At 38.1% G+C, this 20,509-nt stretch overlaps 1 long non-coding RNA gene across 1 annotated transcript; it reads right to left on the reverse strand.

The window, feature by feature from the left end:
* Nucleotides 1–2,735: 2,735 nt before the first annotated feature.
* On the reverse strand, nucleotides 2,736–13,238 carry LOC103892511 (uncharacterized). The gene is made up of 3 exons (XR_656716.2): nucleotides 13,179–13,238; nucleotides 12,125–12,332; nucleotides 2,736–3,153 (listed from the first exon to the last, which is right to left on the reverse strand). It is a non-coding gene; the product is annotated as an uncharacterized LOC103892511 (long non-coding RNA).
* Between the last annotated feature and the right edge of the window lie 7,271 nt (nucleotides 13,239–20,509).

Raw genomic sequence — 20,509 nt, forward strand, 5'->3', positions numbered from 1 at the left:
TGCCTGACGGGAATGGAATGAGGCTAGTGCTTCCTCATAGCTGGAGCAGGGGCCCCATGAGTCAGAGTGGAGCAGATGGAAGAGAGTCTGAGGCCAGGACATGGAGGGCTTTGTAAGCAGGCAGAGTTAAACTTGATTTGAAAAGGAGTGAAGAACCATAAAAGGATGATAAGTGGCACGAAAAGTAGCATGTTCACGTGTGCAGTTTCAAAATCTCTCTGGCTGTAGCATGAAGATGGAAGGGAGAGCAAGCCAGACTGAAGGCAGGCAGGAAGGGGAGGCCATTACACAAATTAAACCCAGAAATGCAGAGTAGGTCATGGAGGAAAGAAGAGAAAGGTCCGAGGGAAATGCAATTAATAGTCTTGGTCATGTTGTCACACTAGGTCTGGTAAGACAAGAAGGCTTGGTTAAATCCTTCTGATTTAACCCAATAGAGCTTAACCAAAGGCCTCCTTGAGAGGTGTGGGCAGAGTTAAAGGACAAACAAGGAACATGACACATCCAGGCACAGGCAAAAGAAGGCAGATATTTCCACCGCAGACCTAAGAAGGCAAGGGGAGGCAACAGCATTGCCGCAGACCACAGAAACTAGAAGCCAAGAAAGATGGTTGACTCAGCAGGAGCCATAGCCATAGACAGGAATGCAGCCTCTGCAGACCATGACCAGGCAAGGGAAGAGGGGTAGGAAATAACATACCTAGCCTCTCTCTCCATCCACTCTCTTATCTCCTGCCAATGCCTTTTATTGGCCAAACCCAACTAGAAGCTGGAGGTCAGGAAAGCCTGGGTCATGTAGTCTATAGATGTCAGCCTTCCTGAGCAAAAGCAGGTTAGAGAAGGGTAATAAAAACAATGGATTGGAGCGTAGGGGGGGATAGATAAAGGATCAATATCATAGTAATCAATTAGATGGGAGTGGAGAGTGGTTTAGGGGGTGAAGAGGAGGAATTATTTCAAACTAAGGAAATTACCCAATTAAATTGAAAGTAGAGGATTCAGATGCCTATTCAAGTAAATTACATTCAGGTTCCTGTTACCCCCAGAATCTGTATCTTCCTTCCCTTTCATTTTCACTTGCAAATATGATCTATCGCTAACTGCTTGGAAAATGTAGCCAGATTTGCTCCAGATAAGTATAATTTAATTGATACTATAGCTAAAACACAACTGGTCTATAACATATTTTCAAAATCCTACACAAAGATAAGAATGACCTGTGAAATAAAAACAAAAAGGGGAGGGAGAGCTCCTCACTGCTCTGCAAAAATTTTTTCTACAAACACCACTGGGAGCCAAAAAGCTACGTGTAAAATTGTCCTAGCCCTTAAGACTCTGCCCCTTTCTGCCTGACACATGCAATTACCTGTGTTCCTGACAGGTTCCAGTGCTGGATGGATCGCACATTGGAGCACCAGACCACGGTGACGTGATCCTCTGAGTGAAGCTAAGGCAGACACACCCCAGAGATGGGGAAAACGCCTGGGGACCAGAAATTCTGTTACTACGGGAGTCACTGGAACTGTTGACAGCAACAGCCAAGCTTTCTTTCTGCAAAGTGCTCCCAGGAAGCCTTTACCAGCCTGGAGAGCTGAGGGGTTTTCATCACGAATTAACATGTTTTCCGCACTGGGGCCAGAAGTCGGACTAGCTAAGAGATACTGGGAGGCATGAAGGAGATGGACTGGCACTTCTGGGCAAGCCTCAGCTTAGAATTTCACTTTGTAGAACTCAAAGAAAAGCCCAAGCTCCATTGGGGGTTTTCAAGGTCCTTCATGATCTGCTGCCTGCCCTGGCTCCCTTCTCCAGGTCACTACCCCAGCACTGCACACTAGCCTTAGCCCAACTAAACTACTGGCATTCTGTCCATACACCCTGCAAGCTCCTTAGGCATCTGGGCTTCTTCACATGCCTTTCCCTCTGCCTGAAATGCCCTTTTCTTCTTCTCTACATAAAAATCTTCTACTTTTTATGTAAGAACATTCTCTAACTATGTTTAGATTTCTCCAGGAAGGCTCTGCAGAGGAGTTGTCAGGCACTTCTACTTCTATGCTTCTGTCATGCTTTGGACTGCCTTCTCAAGCAGCAAATTAGTAAATGCCTAATTGGGGCATGATGTACTGCTCCTCCTTGAGACCATTATCTGCTAAAAAGCAGGATTGATGTTACAGTAACCCATGGTATTCATACCTTAGTACTGAGTCTATGCCAGAATAATAGCACAAGGTGCTCATAGCACAAAAGCTGATCATTCTCCTATTGAACAATTATTTCCAGAAATTTTTTGCTGTTTTGTTTTATGAAATCTGGAGCGTGTAACTGATGGGTTAGTTTTGCTTTCTGAAGCAATACATAAAGCTGATCATTCTCCTATTGAATGATTCTTTTCAGAAATTTCTTCCCGTTTTCTGAAATCTGGAGCTTGTAGCTGATGGGTTACAGTTTCGCTTTCTGAAGCCATACATAATAGTTTCTTCTGGTGCCACATGCCAGCCCTTCAGATCTTCGAGTACAGTGACCATGCCTCCATTAGGCTTACTCTCCACCACATTCTTTCTTTTAGCCTAAATTAGGTTTTGTGTAAAACATCACTTGTGAATTCAAACAGATTTGAACTCCTAGCCCCAGTTTACTCATCATCAAATAGAGGTAAAAATATTGACTTTGCAGGAATATTGAGAGAGTTAAATAAAATATTGAGTAAAAAATGGCTAGCAAGAGTCCTGGCAGATACTGACATATCTGAAATATTTATTTAATGACTGAATAAATGAGTGAACTGGGGGGTTTGTGTCATGTAGGTGGAGTCACATTTTAGACATCTAACTCTTATACTAGTTAAGAATCAATAAATAGTAATTCTATGACATATACTTGCCGGGATATTAGGACAGGATACTGAACAAATAAGAGATGCATGGTTTCTGCTTTAATTGTTCCTGGGGAAGTCATTGAACAAATAGTGATAAAGTAAGTGTAATAAGTGGAAGAATAAACTTGCAGGTCACATAGCTGAGTTCATCTGAGCAGGTCAATGAAGGGCTTCTTGTGGAAGATGGTCTTGCATTAGAGAATAGAGTACTTAGACAATCATTAATGTAATAATTATTTGCTCTTCATTCAGTCATTGTTTGTGTAGTTCTCTTGGGAACACTGTAGAAGAGAGAAGACAAATAAATTGGCTGGGCAAAAATATTGAACACTGTAATATTATCAAAATTAAACAACATAAAAGCCTCACCCCTAATCTCTGAAAGTTAACTGATTGGTAAATATGAAGGTAAATACACTAATTGGTAAATACACTGGGTCAGTGGTTCTTAAGTGACTATATATATAAAACACATTTCACAGGATGATGCCAAATTCTTGTCAATGCATAAAATTGATGTTTATTATAACTGGGATTATACATTATTCCTCCAATATCTCTAAGCTGATAGTTTGAACTCTGGAAATCAGGAAATCATATGTTCATGATGTCCAGTAGAGTGAGTGAAATTTGCTGTTTGTTCTATCACCTCTTCTACTCAGTATTGTACTGGAAGGTTCTAGCCAGTGCAATAAGTCAAGAGGAACAACAAAAAAAGCATAAGAATGGCAAAGGAATAAATAAGATTGTTATTATACACAAGTGACATAATGGTATATGTGGTACATGTAGAAAATCTAAATATATGGATGAATTATTAGAAGTGATGTGAATCCAGTAAGATCACTAAATTCATAAGGTCAACATACAATTAAAAATAAATTTTAAAAAATCTAAAAATAAATTTTAAAATATAGATGTATAGTCTACTGCACATTGAGTCAATATACAATTAAAAGTAAATTTTTAAAAAAATTAAAAATATAGATGTATAGCCTACTACACAGCTAGGCTACATGGTATAGCCTATTGCTTCTAGGCTACAAACCTGGACAGCATGTTACTGTGCTGATACTGTAGGCAATTGTAACACAATGATAAGTATTTGTGTATCTAAACATATCTGGACATAGAAAATATACAGTAAAAATGTGGCATAAAAGATTAAAAATGGCACATCTGTATAAGGCATTTACTGCACAAGGAGCTTTCAGACTGGAAGTTGCTCTGGGTGAGTCAGTGAGTGCATAGTAAGTGGACATGAAGGCCTAGGACATTACTGTATATTACTGTAGACTTTATAAACACTATACTTTTAGGCTACACTAAAGTTATGAAAACATAAAGTAATTGTGCTACAATGTTATGATCGCTACAACATCACTAAGTAATAGGAATTTTTCAGCTCCATTATAATCTCATAGGACCATCCTCATATATTTCGTTCATCTTTGATCAAAAAGTCATTATGTAGAGCATGACTTTGTATAGAAAACTATAAAATATTACTGAGAAAATTTAAAGATCTTTATAAATTGAAAGATATACCATGTTCATAGATTGGGAGACTTAATATTTTAATATTGTTAGTTCTCCTCAGTTTGATCTATATATTCAGTGCAATCCCAATCAAAAATTCCAGAAGCTTTTTCCTGGAATATCAGTTTGGATTACTCAGAAGTAGACTGTGTAATGAGGATTTGTATTCAAGTACTTTATTAAGTACTTGAAAACTCAAAAAGAAAACTGATTAGAAAATGGGCAAGTAGAACATGGGATGGGAGAAAAGCAAGCAAACTTTTTATTTCAGCCTGATCTGACAAGGGAGCACAGGTGTAAGTTGCACTTCAGAGCTTCCTCCTTCAAGGCAAATAAGCTGGGCTTTCATACTCCTGCAACAGTTAGTCATTGCTAAGATCTGCCCAGAAGTGCATAAACTCTCAGGCATGTCCTGCTTTTTGTACAGTTGGGCAAAGTGGCTGCAGTAGCTCTTAGGGAGTCCGTCAGTGAGAATCACAGGTGCAGGCAGTAGAAAGTAAACATGCACAGAAACTACGGAGTGGAGGGTGTAAAAAGTAAAAAGCAAAAGAGATGCAAGAGGTTTAGGTAAAGTCCTGACACAGCTCACTACATGAAATCAATGAGCAATGCTAAAATGTATATAAACATGCAAACAGAAATAGGAACGCTTTTACACTGTTGGTGGGAGTGTAAATTAGTTCAACCTTTGTGGAAGACAGTGTGGCAATTCCTCAAGGATCTGAAACTAGAATTACCATTTGACCCAGCAATCCCATTACTGGGTATATACCCAAAGGATTATAAATCATGCTACTATAAAGACACATGTACACATATGTTTACTGTGGCACTATTCACAATAGTAAAGGCTTGGAATCAACCCAAATGCCCATCAATGATAGACTGGTTAAAGAAAATGTGGCACATATACATCATGGAATACTATACAGCCATAAAAAAGGATGAGTTCATGTCTTTTGCAGGGACATTGATGAAGCTGGAAACCATCATTCTCAGCAAACTATCACAAGGACAGAAAACCAAACACCTCAAGTTCTCACTCATGGGTGGGAATTGAACAATGAGATCACCTGGACACAGGGCAGGGAACATCACACACTGGGGCCTGCTGGGGGGGGGGAGGGGCTGGGGGAGGGATAGCATTAGGAGAAATACCTAATGTAAATGATGAATTGATGGGTGCAGCAAATCAACATGGTACATGTGTACCTATGTATCAAACCTGCACATTGTGTACATGTACCCTAGCACTTAAAGTATAATAATTTAAAAAAACATGTCCGGAATTAATTGAATACTAATACAGAGAAAAATAAACCTTTAACAAAAAATTCAATCCCAGATGGATTGTAGACATAATGCGATAAGTAAAAAATAAAGCCTCTGGAAGATAACCCACAATCGTATATTTATGACCTTGAGGTAGGTACATATTTCCTTAATAGAACACAATACACTAACCATAAAGGATGCATATATATGACTTTAGTAATAACATTTTTCTGTTCATTGAAAGTTACCATTAAGACAGTGAAAAGACAACAAAGTAGGGAGAGATATTTAAACTACACCTATCCAACAAAGGATTTATAATAAAAAATTAAAGGATTCCTATAAATCAATAAGAATAGGACACATAGCACAATTTTTAAGTCAGTGAAAAGACTTAAAGAAGCATATCATGAAAGAGGATGTTCAAATGGCCATTAGCACACGTTCAACATTAGTAGCCATCGAGAAATGTAAATTAAAACCACAGTGAGATGCACAATGAGATGTCACTACATATCCACAAGAATTACTAAAATTTGTTTTAAATGACAATACCATGCATTTCCAAAAGTGTAGAGCAGCTGGAACTTTTACGCACTGCTGGTAGTGGTGTAATCTGTCTTCGGAAAACTAGAAGAGTCTATTAAGGCTGAAAGAATGCACAGTCGATGGCCAAGCATCTAGATATATACTTACAGGCCCAAAGAGATTGGGACCTATTTTCAGCATTGTTAAAGAAAGAAAATACCGATCAAGAATTTTACATCCCACCAAACTAAGTTTCATAAGTAAAGGAAAAATAAAAACTTTTTCAGACAAGCAAGCACTAAGGGAATTCCTTTACCACTAGCCCAGCCTTACAAAAGATCCTTAGGAAGTTCTAAACATGAAAACAAAAGAACAATAGCTGTTACCACAAAAATACACTTAAGTGCATAGCCCACAGGCCCTGTAAAGCAACTACACAATAGAAACTACAAAGCAACCAGTTAACAATTTCACAATAGAATCAAAACCTCACATATCAATACTAACCTTGAATTTATAACAAATGAGCTAAACACCTCACTTGAAAGGCATGGAGTAGTAAGTTGGATTAAAAAAAAAAATGAGACCTGTCCATCTTCTGTCTTCAAGAAACCCATCTCACATGTAATGACACCCACAGGCTCAAAGTAAAGAGTTGGAGAAAAATCTGTCACTCAAATACTTATTTAAAAAAAAAGAAGAGCAGGGTCACTATTTTTATACCAGATAAAACAGACTTTAAACCTACAACAGTAAAGAAGGACAAAGAAGGGCATGACATAATGACAAAGGGTTCAATTCAAAAGGACAACTTAACCATCCTAAATATATACACACTCAACACTGAAACACCCAGATTCATAAAACAAGTATGTCCAGACCTACAAAAAGACTTAGATAGCCACATGATAATAGTGGGGCACTTCAACAACCTACTGATAGCATTAAACAGATCATCAAGGCAGAAAATTAACAAAGAAATTTTGAACTTAAATTTGACACTTGACAAATTGGACCTAATAGACATCTACAGAGTACTATACCCATCAACCATAGAATATACATTCTTTCTCATCTGCACACAAGACATTCTCTAAGATTGACCACATGCCTGGCTGTAAAGCAAGTCTCAAGAAATAAAACAAAATTGACATCATGTCAACCATACTCTCAGATAGCAGTGAAATAAAAATAGAAATCAATACTAAGAAGAGCTCTCAAAACCACATAATTACATGGAAATTAAATAACTTGCTGCTGAGTAGCTTTTTGGTAAACAATGAAATTAAGGCAGAAATAAAAAAATATTTGAAGTCAATGAAAACAGAGACACAACATACCAAAATCTCTGGCATGTAGCAAAAGTAGTGCTAAGAGGAAAGCTTATAGCACTAAACATCTACATCAAGAAGTTAGAAAGATCTCAAATCAATGATCTAACATCACACCTAGAGGAACTAGATAAACAAGAACAAGCTAACCTCAAAGGTAGAAGAAGAAAAGAAATAACAAAAATCAGAGTAGAACAAAATGAAATTGAGACCTCAAAATTCATCTAGTAAAACCAAAAATTTGTGTTTTGGTTTTAGGATAAGCAAGATAAATAGACTGCTAGCTATATTAATAACAACAACAAAAAAGAGATCTAAACAAGCACAATCAGAAGTGACGAAGGTGACATTATAATCGACCCCACAAAAACATAAAGATCTTGGGAGACTATTATGAACACCTCTATACACAAAAACTAGAAAATCTAGAGGAAATTGATAACTTCCTAGAAACACACAACCTCCTAAGATTGAAGCAGGAAGAAACCGAAACCCTGAAAAGACAAATATTGAGTTCCAGAATTAAATGAGTAATTAGAAACCTACCAAACACACAGAAAGAAGCCCTGAGCCACATGGATTCATAGCCAAATTCTACCAAACATACAAAGAACTAGTACCAATTCTACTGAAACTATTACAAAAAAGAGAGGTTCCTCTCTAACTCATTTTACAAAACCAACATCACCTTAATGCCAAAATCTGACAAAGACAAAACAAAGAAATCTATAGTCCAATATCCCTGATGAATATAGATGCAAACATCCTCAACAAAATACTAGCAAAGTGAATCCAGCAGCACATCAAAAAGTTAATTCACCACAATCAAGTAGGCTTTATATCTGGGATATAAGGATAGTTCAACATATGCAAATTAATAAATGTAACTCACCACATAAACAGAATCAAGAACAAAAACCATACAATAATCTCAATAGGCATAGAAAAAAGCTTTTGATAAAATTTAACATCCCTTCATGATAAAAAAAAAACCCTTAACAAACTAGGCATTGAAGGAACATGTCTCAAAATAAGACCCATTTATTACAAACCCACAGCCAACATCATACTGAATGGGCAAAAGCTGGAATCATTCTCCTTAAGAACAGGAACAGGACAAGAATGCTCACGCTCACCACTTCTGTTCAACATAGTACTGCACAACCTAGCCAGAGCAATCAGGAAAGACAAAGAAAAGGTATCCAAATAGGAAAAGAAGTCAAATTATCTCTCTTCATGGATGATATGATTCTGTATCTAGAAAACCCTAATGACTTTACCAACAGGCTCTTAGAAGGGATCGACAACTTCAGAAAAGTTTCAGGGTGCAAAAATCAATGTACAAAATCAGCATTTCTATACACCAATAACATTCAAGCTGAAAGCCAAATCAAGAATGAAATTCCTGTTGGGTATCAACATACACTGCTCAGGTGATGGGTGCACCAAATCTCAGAAATCGCCGCTAAAGAACTTATCCATGTAACCAAACACCACCCATTCTCCAAAAAACTTTTATTGAAATTTAAAAAAATTTAAGAAGAATTCAATTCCATTTACAATAGCCACAAATAAAAATACCTAGCAATACAGCTAACGAAGGAGGTGAAAGATCTCTATAAAGAGAATTACAAAACATGACTGAAAGAAATTGCAGATGACATAAACAAGTAGAAAACCATTCCATGCTCATGGATTAAAGGAATCATTATCTTAAAATGTTAATACTGCCCAAAGAAATCTACAGATTCAATGTTATTGCTATCAAACTACTGATGTCATTTTTCACAGGATTAGAAAAAACTATTCTAAAATTTATATGAAACCAAAAAAGAGCCCTGACAGTCAAAGCCATCCTAAGCAAAAAGAACAAAGCTAGAAGCATCACAATACCCAATTTCAAACTACATTGTAAGGCTACAGTAACCAAAACAGCATGGGACTGGTACAGAAATAGACACATAGACCAATGGAACAGAATAGAAAACTCAGAAATAATGCTGTACACCTACAGCTATCTGATCTTTGACAAAAATCAACAAAATAAGAAATGGGGAAAGAATTCCTTATTCAATAAAAGGTGCTGTAAAGACTAGTTAACCATATACAGAAGAATGAAAACAGAGCCCTACCTTTCACCATATACAAAAAAATAACTCAAGATGGATTAAACACTTAGATATAAGATCTCAAACAATAAAAATCCTAGAAGAAAACCTAGGAAATACCATTCTGGACAACAGCCTTGCCAAATAATGTATGGCTAAGTCTTTTCAAGAGCAATTGTAACAGAAATAGAAATTGATAAGCAAGACTTAATTAAACTAAAGAGCTTCTGCACAGCAAAAGAAACTATAAACAGAGTAAAGAGACTACAGAATGAGTGATAATATTTGCAAACTATGCATCAGACAAAAGTCTAATATCCATAATCTCTAAGGAACCTAAACAATTCAACAAGCGATAAAACAATCCCATTAAAAAGTGGGCAAAGGGCCAGGTGCAGTGGCTCACGCCTGTAATCCCAGTACTTTGGGAGGCTGAGGTGGGCGTATCACGAGGTCAGGAGTTCGAGACCAGCCTGGCTAACATGGTGAAACCCCGTCTCTACTAAACAAAATACAAAAAAAAAAAAAATTAGCCGGGAGTGGTTGCAGGCGCCTGTAGTCCCAGCTACTCGAGAGGTTGAGGCAGGAGAATGGCGTGAACTCAGGAGGCAGAGCTTGCAGTGAGCTCAGATCGCGCCACTGCACTCCAGCCTGGAGCCTGGGCGATAGAGCGATACTCCGTCTCAAAAAAAAAAAAAAAAAAAAAAAAAAAAAGTGGGCAAAGGACATGAACAGATACGTCTCAAAAGAAAACCTACAAGCAGCCAACAAACATAAAAAAAGTTCAACATCACTAATCATCAGAGAAATGCAAATTAAAACCAAATAAGATATCATCTCACACCACTCAGAATGGCTATTATTAAAAAGTCAAAAAAGAACAGATGCTGGCAAAGCTGCAGAGAAAAGGGAACACTTACACACTGTTGATGGGAGTGTAAATTAGTTCAGTCACTGTGGAAAGCAATTTAAAGATTTCTCACAGGACTTAGAACTACCATTTGACCCAGCAATCCTATTACTGAGTATATACCCAAAGGAAAACAAAGTGCTCTACCAAAAAGACACAGGCACTCGTATGTTCATTGCCACACTATTCACACTAACAAAGACATAGAATCAACCTAGGTGCCCGTCAGTGTGGATTGGATAAATAAAATGTGGTACCTATACACCATAGAATACTATGCAGCCATAAAAATAATGAAATCATGTGTTTCCAGCAACATGGATGCAGCTAGAAACCATTATCCTAAGCAAATTTACACAGGAACAGAAAACCAAATACCACATGTTCTCATGTATAAATGGGAGCTAAACACTGGGTATACTGAACATAAAGATGGGAAAAATAACTGGGGATAGACACTGGGGACTACTAAAGATGGGAGCGTGGAGGGGGACAAGGGCTAAAACACTACATATTGGGTACTATGCTCACTATCTGAGTGACAAAACCATTAATACCCCAGACCTCACTGTCATACAATATGCTCCTGTAACAAACCTGTGCATGTACCCAATGAATATAAAATAAACGTTGAAATTATTTTTTTAAAAAAATCTTAAATGGGCAATGATGCAAAGACATACAGAGTGGTAGAATGGACATTAGAAACTCAGAAGTGGGGAGGGTGGGAGCAGGGTCAGGCATGAAAAATTACTGGTTGGCTACAATGTACACTATTTGGGTGATGAGTACACTTAAAGTCTAGACTCCACCACTATACAATTTGTTCATGTAACCAAAAACTCCCTATAACCCCTAAAGCTATTGAAATAAAACTTAAAAGAAAAAAGAAATGGGCAATAACAATTCACAAAGTCTTCTCATAAACATTAATAATTGTTCATACAAAGTATGAGGGCTTCTCAACCTATCTGTGTTTGTTTCAAGTACTGAAATTTTTGCAAGCAAGATGAAAGAAGTATTAAAGTAAATATTCATTCTGCACTCTTTAATTTTTTTCCGATTAACAATGAAAATTTATGAAATTATTTTTAAAAATTGACAACTATTGAGAAAAAATAAAATAGGTCTTTGGTAAAGGAAAATTGGGGAACCATTGAGCTACGTCATCACTTGTAATGCTTCTTCCCAGTAGCACAATTACACACCAGTGTTTGGGATCAGCTATGGGGCTTGTTTTAAGTCATTCATTATGAGTATTGATGAAAAAACAGTGATTGAGAGTGTTTTATACATTTTTATGAATTAAAGTAGATTCAAATATTTCTATATTTTCATTTAGATACTAAAATGCTAATTTATGTGGTAACAAAAATGATGGTATTTCGTGAAGTTTACAGAGAACCAAACAGTTCTGAATGTGCTCATGGGTGTTGTTTACGTTAGCATCATCTGTCACATATATCTTATTTCAAAGCTTTTCTTTTACTCCCTTTCTTCTGAACCTCCTTGAGCTTCATTTTTTTCATCCATAAAGCAAGATATAATCATTTTTACCTACCTTATATGTTGAAATAAGGATTACATAATAACACCTGTTCAATGTGTACTGTCTGGTCAATGCTCTACCAGGCACTTCCCACGTATTTTTATTTTCTGGATCTGACATTCTGGGTATAAAATGTGAGTCAATCTCTTCAGCTGAACAACAGCTTATGTCAAACTCAGTCCATTATTTTATGAAAACTTCATTTTCTTCATGGAACATTCTAAGAAACCAACACAATTTACAGGAGCAAAAATGAGAAACACAAGCTTTCACCCTTTGTAGAGTCCTGTTTTAGTGAGCCAAATACAAATTAAAAAGCATTTGTTCTGGGGATTAATTTTTTAAGCAAACATAGAGCCATACAACCCTAATGTCTATCCTTTTCTACTTCATAGCTTGTATCCACACCTGAAACAATCAATAACAGTCTTCTTTCAATAGAATGTAAACTCCAATCAGCCAGCTATTTTGTCAGTTTTATTCGCCATCTAACTTCAGAGTCTAGAAGACTTCCTGACACATAGTGGCCACCCAATAAATATTCACTGGCTAATTGAACAAGCATGAATGAATGAGTGAATAACAGGAGGAGGGCTTCAGAACCATAATTCCAGGCCAGCAGTCTCTGCTTGTATATCTCCTGTCACTTAAGCAGACACATCCCTGGTTTCAGGAGAAGGCTCTACTTGAATATCCTGTGTTAACACATCATCTGTAATTATCCACAGTCCATTGTTCCTTCTATCAGTCAGTGTCTGACAAGAAACAGAACACCCACTATGTTTAACTGAAGGAAACTTAATGAAGAGATTATTTACAGAAGTGTGGACAGTGTTAAGGGAACCAACAAGAGATAGTAACATACCGAGACACCAATGACGGCAAAGAGCTATGACCACCCCAATGGCTAAAGGGACAAGGAGAGGGACCAACATTGCCCAGTGAGTCTGGAAGATCAGGAAGAGGGGCTGCCCCACCAGGGCTGCTGTTGGAAAGGGATGCAGCCACTGCCAAACACATGCAACCACAGTGAGGTAGAGCGGGAGTTGAAAGACTGAGTACTCACAACTTCCTCTCTCTTGTCCTCCCGCCAGTATCCTGCAGCACTCACTGGGCAAACTCAACTGGAAAACAAAGAAGAAAGAACCTGGGTGATACATTCCATAGGGGCCAGAGTCTGGGGGCTCAGGGCAAATCAGAGAAGAGTAGAGAGCCTATCTTGAGGGACTAACAGGGAAGAACCAACACAGCCCCTTCACATATTTTCCACCCATTGGTGGAAAATGAGCCCAAATATTCACTGTGCCCTCTATCTTTAATTCTTTGTGACAGGCTTTAATCCTCTCTCCCCAACTACATTCACTGGTCTGTCATCACATGTGGAAAGCAAATACGAGTTAAAGGGTAATCACATAGTAGGGGTACTCAGCATGTGAGCACCCAACAGATGTCAGACATTGGGCTGAGCACTGGATAGAGAACAGCAAATGAAGCTCCTCTTTCCTCAAGGTACTTATAGACATAGAGTGGAGGATTCAAAAGAAAGAGAACAAAACCACTAAAATTGTAACAAGGCAAGACAGCAGTTTATTAGGAATAAATGAAGAAAACCATGAAATACTTTCTTAATGAAAAATGGAAGGCCCAGCACAGTGACTCCTGCCTATAATCCGAGCACCTTGGGAAGCCAAGGCAGGGGGATTGCTTGAGCCCAGGAGTTCAAGACCAGTTTGGGCAACATAGTGAGACCCTGTCTCTACAAATAATAATTTTTAAAAATTATATGAGTGTGGTAGCACATACTTGTGGTCCTAGCTGCTCAGGAGCCTGAGGCAGGAGGATCACCTGAGCCCAGGAGGTTGAGGCTGCAGTGAGCTGTAATCACATCACCGCACTAAAGCCTGAGTGATGGAGTAAGACCCTGTCTCAAACAAAAACAAATTAAAAATTTTAAAAATTTTATAAAAGGAAAAATAGAAACTTACATTATTGCATTCCTTTCTACAAAGTTTTATCTTCTTTAAGCTTTTGTATTTTACAAGAAAAAAAAAAGACATTGGTGTTGATTTGAGGTAGCTAAAACAATAGTGAGTAGAAATAATTTCTGGGCACAAGAGTGGAAAGAGAAGCTTTGGAATCAAAGAACAGGAATCAACTCTTTGTTTCTACCATTTTGAAGTCCAAAACTACTGCAATTTCATCTCTACATGGTGATAGTGATACCTATGATACAGGGTGGCTGAGAAAATAAAATTATTTGACTTTTTGTACACAAAAGCATTTCTGGGCACTGTGCTAAGAATTCACAGTGTTATTTCTTTTTTTTCGTGGTGTTATTTCTAGTTAAAATATTCAACCAATATATAATGAGTAGGGTAGGAAATAGACCTAATATAGGTGAAATCTCTATATGTCCCTGTAATTGTAATTAAAGCCATCTTGGGAATAAAATGTTATAACACTGTCCATATGATTTCTAATTGTGCTCTCAATTTTCTACCCCAGGAAAAAAAGCACATGATTGCACATCAAAAAACGTCTGTTCAGTGGCTAAGTTTCAGATTAGAGTTAATTTCAAGGTTGATTGGAATGTCAGAGTTAATGATTTTGTCCCCAAAAACTTGGAATTTGTAATTATCCTAAAGACTGTAAACAGCGTTGGAAAGAGCTATTTGTCTTCAGCTTGTTTTTTCCCAGAATTTCCCAGAACTGCTCCCTACCATAATCTCTTTCTGCAATAACCTCAACTGTATGCAATCGGGTAATAGTTAAAACTGTGGTGTCTGGCACTCTCCTGAATTTATAAACCAGTCAGTCTATTATCAGTGTTGTTATTAGGTCACCAAGATTGTTTAACCAAAAAGTGACACAATTCTTTACCCCAACCCCTATCCAGTGTTTGGCTAAGGCTAAATAAAATATGAGAAAAATATAATAAACTAAATAGATTGGTTTGAATCCCAGATAATAAAGCACATGTGTCAAAAAGAAATGAAAGAAGTAAAGTTATTTAAAAATGGGAAATCTGTTAGTTTTCGGTAGCAAATCAGGACTGAGAAAATAGAAGAGTAGAAAAGAGGGAAGAAGAAAGGGAAGGATGAGCAGGGGAGAGAGGAGAGCCAGGAGACACAGAGTGAGTGAGAAGAAAGAAGAAGTAGAAGGAGGAGGAAGAAGAAAAGACAAAAAAGGAAAAGAAAGCAAGTGTGAATCCAATCCTGCAAAAGTTCACAATAACATTAGTTTCTAAGAAGAATGGGCTTGGTCCCCTATTGTGGCATCCAATGTCACTGGTATTTAAATGATTCCACCATCCAGGGATTATTTATGAACTTCAAGACCATAAATCTGTTCCGGATGACCGTGGAGCATGGCTTATGTCCTTTGGGACATGCTATGTGATACAGCTAAGCCTCTATTCCAACCCATTCCCTATCCTTGATGCCTTTCTCTCCACAGTCTTTCAGTCTTCTCATATTAAGTTGGAATTCCACACTGGCAGAGCTAGAGGGCTCTTGGAGTTCATTTAGTCCAGCCCTGCTATTCTAAAGAGAAACTAAAGCCCAGAGAAGAATAGCAGCTATTTGTCCAAAAAACCAAGGCTAGAAAAACAATACTTGCTCCAGTCTGAGGTGCCTCAAGAAAAACAAAAATGAGATTTTATACAGGGCTGCAGTTGGGATAAGAGGATCAGGAATTGTTTACCTCACCCCTGAACTACCACTCCCTGTGCTCAGTGATTCTCTTGACAGGAAGCAAAGTCTTCTGCTCTTTGGAGAGAATGAAGAATGTTGGGACTGACATTTATTGAGCACTTTGTATGTGCCAGCCACTGTGATCCTTCCTTCATATTCATGATCTCATTTAATCTTCACCACAACCTAATAACCTGGCTTCTCTGAGCACCAGTTTCCTCATCTGTAAGACGACCTTCCTAAGGTCACATAGAGTAAGTTTGTTTGCCTTTTAAATAGCAATGTTGCTGGGGAGTGGGGTGGATTTTGGAACCACTTGGATAAAGACACACAAAAATTAAAATTATCTGTAAGTTTTGAGTATTCTTTTCAGAATCACTCCTAACAGCAGAGGGATAGAGATAGAAAGCTATGGGAAGATGAGAGAAGTCTTCATTCATGTGCTTTTTTCACAGTTGGCTAGGTTGTATTAACAATCTTATTAGTCAAGGGAGGCTATCACCTATATAACAAGCACAGCTTCGTTGTTAAGCCATTGAGATTTGAGAGTTCTTGCCCAGTCCGCAGTGCAATCAAGTGTTCATCCAGCAGACTTCTTCACGGTGATTCAGAGCACAGATTCCTCCCATCTTGTGGCACTGCCATCTTCACCATGTGCCCTCCAAGGCAGCCACAGAAAAAAAGAGGAGAGAGTACTGTGCAGAAGAGAATACATCACTACTACCCACCTGCCACTGGGTCTACCATGAGTGCAAAGGGCTGGAATGAGGCTTAGCTGTGTGCCTGAGCAGAGAGGAAACCAGACCTGTGGTAAGCACTAGTGTTCTCTGCCACAATATACGGCTTTAAACAGGCAAAGAGTTCTCCCATTATGTCAGAGAGTACCCCCAATAACCATGTGAGCTCAGTACCCTCAGAGTGAAGCTCTGAGGGGAGAATTAGATTCGATCAAGGTTACACAGACTTAGGCTGTAGAGGCAGAAAAGCTCAGGTCATATTTCAGATATAAATGCAAAGTTCTTTCCTCCAAGGTCCCAGGCAATCCTGTGCTGACCAAGGGAGCTAGAAAACATCTGGCTCCTCCTTACCTAGCACAGCATCTGTAAGGCATTTCTCAACACCGAATGAACGTCATGATAGCAACCACACAGGCGGAGACACTCAGCCACTCCTCCATTAATGCAGCCAAGGAAGGAAGAGCCTGGGCTTTTCTGTCTAAATTCTTAGAATCATTGAGTCAAGCTGGCCTGGGAAATCTCAAGATATCACGTTGGCACAGTCTAGGTAGAGGAAATCAGGCATCCTGACTTCTCACTCAGAACTTTTCAAGCTTCCAAGAGTACTGCAGCCCTCTGGTTTCTGCCCAAGAGATAACTGGAAAACTTTTTCCAGTGTCTCCCCATACAAGATAATGGTTTACAGATTGGAAAGTTAAAGCATAATCTTCAAACACAAAAGGTGGGTTTGCTTCAGCATGTGGCTGATAAAGTAAAATCAACCATCTATTAAAAACAAAAATAAACACTGAGAAATGGAACATTAATAGAAACCAAACTAGAGGCAAGAAACCTGAATTTTGGATCTGGCTGTGACATTTACGATTTGTGTGATCCTGAACAGTTAGCTACAATACTCTCTGAATCTTGACATTCTCTTTTGTTGAAACCAAATGGGTTAGGTTCAGTGGTTCTCAACTAGGGGCCACACTGTCCCCTAAGGGGCATTTGTCAAAGCATGAGGGCATTTTTTGATTGTCCAGTTGTGCCTGGAGGATACACCTAGAACTTAGCAAGTAGAGAGGCCAGGGAAGCTCCATGTCCTGCAGTATGTGAAATAGTCTCACCCAATAAAGAATTATCCCTCCCATAATGCCAGTGTCATCACTGTAAGAACAAAAATCACCCAGGATAATATCTCACTGCTAGGATCAAAGATTTTTTTAACATAAAATTGGCCTAACTTTCTGCTTTCCTGGCTAGGAAACTCACAGCAAATTGGAGAATTCTCATTCACAGCTCCTTGTAACCTAAGTGCTTGGTATTATACTTTCTATCCCTTCTTTTCCTCATTCTCACTATAAACTATCCCTCTCTCTCCCGCTCTCCAACACACACACACACACACACACACCAATTTCAAGCTTCTTAACTTTTCAATCTTACCTTAATGGTCCAATTTTAAATAAATCTTTTTTTCTATTGTTAATATACTTTTAAAAATAATTATTTTTTATTTTTATTTCAACAGTTTTTGGGGTACAGGTGGTTTTTGCGTACATGAATAATTTCTTTTCTTTTTCTTTTTTTTTTTTTTTGAGATGGAGTTGCTTTCTTGTCATTGAGGCTGGAGTGCAGTGGTGCAATCTCGGCTCACTGCAACCTCTGCCTCCCAGGTTCCAGCAATTCTCCTGCCTCAGCCTCCCAAGAAGCTGGGATTATAGGCACACACCACCACACCTGGCTACTTTATGTATTTTTAGTAGAGACAAGGTTTCACCATGTCGACCAGGCTAGTCTCGAACTCCTGACATCAGGTGATCCACCCATCTCAGCCTCCCAAAGTGTTGCGATTACAGGCATGAGCCACCACACCAGACCTGGATAATTTCTTTAGTTGTGATTTCTGAGATTTTGGTGCACCTGTCACCCGAGCAGTGTACACTGTACCCAACATGTAGTCTTTTATCCCTCACCCCTCTCTCAACCTTCCCCTGTGAGTGCCCAAGGTCCATTATATTATTCTTATGCCTTTGCATCCTCATAACTTAGCTCCCACTTATAAGTGAGAACATACAATATTTGGTTTTCCATTTCTGAGTTACTTCACTTAGAATAATCGCCCCCAGCTCCATCCAAGTTGTTGGAAAAGACATTACTTCATTCTTTTTTATGGCTGAGTAGTATTCCATTTTATATATATATACTATATAATCCACTCGTTGGTTGATGGATACTTAGGTTGGTTTCATATCTTTGCAATTGCAAATTGTGCTGCTATAAACATGAGTGTGCATGTCTTTTTCATATAATGACTTCTTTTCATTTGGGTAGATATCCAGTAGCAGGATTACTGGATTGAATGGTAGTTCTACTTTTAGTTATTTAAGGAACCTTCATACTGTTTTCCATAGTAGTTGTACTAGTTTATACTCCCACCAGAAATTAAAGATGACACAAACAAATGGAAACACATCCCATGCTCATGGATGGGTAGAATCAATATTGTGAAAATAACCATACTGCCCAAAGCAATCTACAGATTCAATGCAATTCCCATCAAACTACCATCATTCATCACAGAACTAGAAAAAATAATCTGAAAATTCATATGGAACCACAAAAGCACCCACATAGCCAAAGCAAGACTAAGCAGAAAGAACAAATTTGGAGGTATCACATTATTTGACTTCAAATTATGCTACAAGGCTATAGTTACCCAAACAGCATGGTACTGGTATTAAAATGGGCATGTAGACCAATGGAACAGAATAGAGAACCCAGAAATAAAGCAAAATACTTACAGACAACTGATCTTCAACAAAGCATACAAAAACATAAACTGGGGAAAGGACACCCTATTCAATAAATGGTTCTAGGAAAAGTGGCAAGCCACATGTAGAAGAATGAAACTGGAACCTCATCTCTCACCTTATACAAAAATCAACCCAAGAGAGATCAAAGACTTAAATCTGAGACCTGAAACCATACAAATTCTAGAAGATAACATCGAATAAACTGTTCTAGACATTGGGTTAGGCAAAAAATTCATGATTAAAACCCCAAAAGCAAATGCAACAAAAACAAAAATAAATAAATTAGACCCAATTAAACTAAAAAGTTTCTGCACAGCAAAAAGGGATTATCAGTAGAGTAAACAGACAACCGACACAGTGGGAGAAAACATTAACAAACTATCCACCTGACAAAGGACTAATATCCAGAATGTACAACAAACTCAAACAAATCAGCAAGAAAATAACAAATAACCTCATTAAAAAGTGGGCAAAGGGCCGGGTGCAATGGCTCATGCCTGTAATCCCAACACTTTGGGAGGCCGAGGTGGGTGGATCACTGAAGGTCAGGAGTTCGAAACCAGCCTGGCGAACATGGTGAAACCCCGTCTCTACTAAAAATACAAAAAATTAGCTAGGCGTGGTAGTGCATACCTGTAATTCCAGCTACTTGGGAGACTGAGGCAGGAGAATTGCTTAAACCTGGAAGTTGGAGGTCGCAGTGAGCTGAGATCGCACCATTGCACTCTAGCCTGGGCAACAAGAGTGAAACTCCGTCTCAAAAAAAAAAAAAAAAAAAAAGTGGACAAAGGACATGAATAGATAATTCTCAAAAGAAGATATACAAACAGCCAACAAACATATGAAAAAATGCTCAACATTACTAATTATCAGGTAAATGCAAATTAAAACCACAATGAGATACCTTCTTACTCCTGCAAGAATGGCCATAATTAAAAAATCAAAAAATAATAGAGGTTGGCATGGATGTGGTGAAAAGGAAACACTTTACACTGTTAAATACTTTTAAAAATGGATTTCTAATTTAATATCACATTGTTTCATTGTGAGTTATGTATGTTCCCTCCACTAGACCAAACTCCTCAATAGGAGGGAACATGTCTTATTCCTACATTTATTCATTCATACAATCATTCAAAATAACATTTATAGTAGCTAATATTTATTTAGCAT

Source organism: Pongo abelii, chromosome 1 (genome assembly GCF_028885655.2).
Source record: "Pongo abelii isolate AG06213 chromosome 1, NHGRI_mPonAbe1-v2.0_pri, whole genome shotgun sequence".
NCBI lineage: Eukaryota > Metazoa > Chordata > Mammalia > Primates > Hominidae > Pongo > Pongo abelii.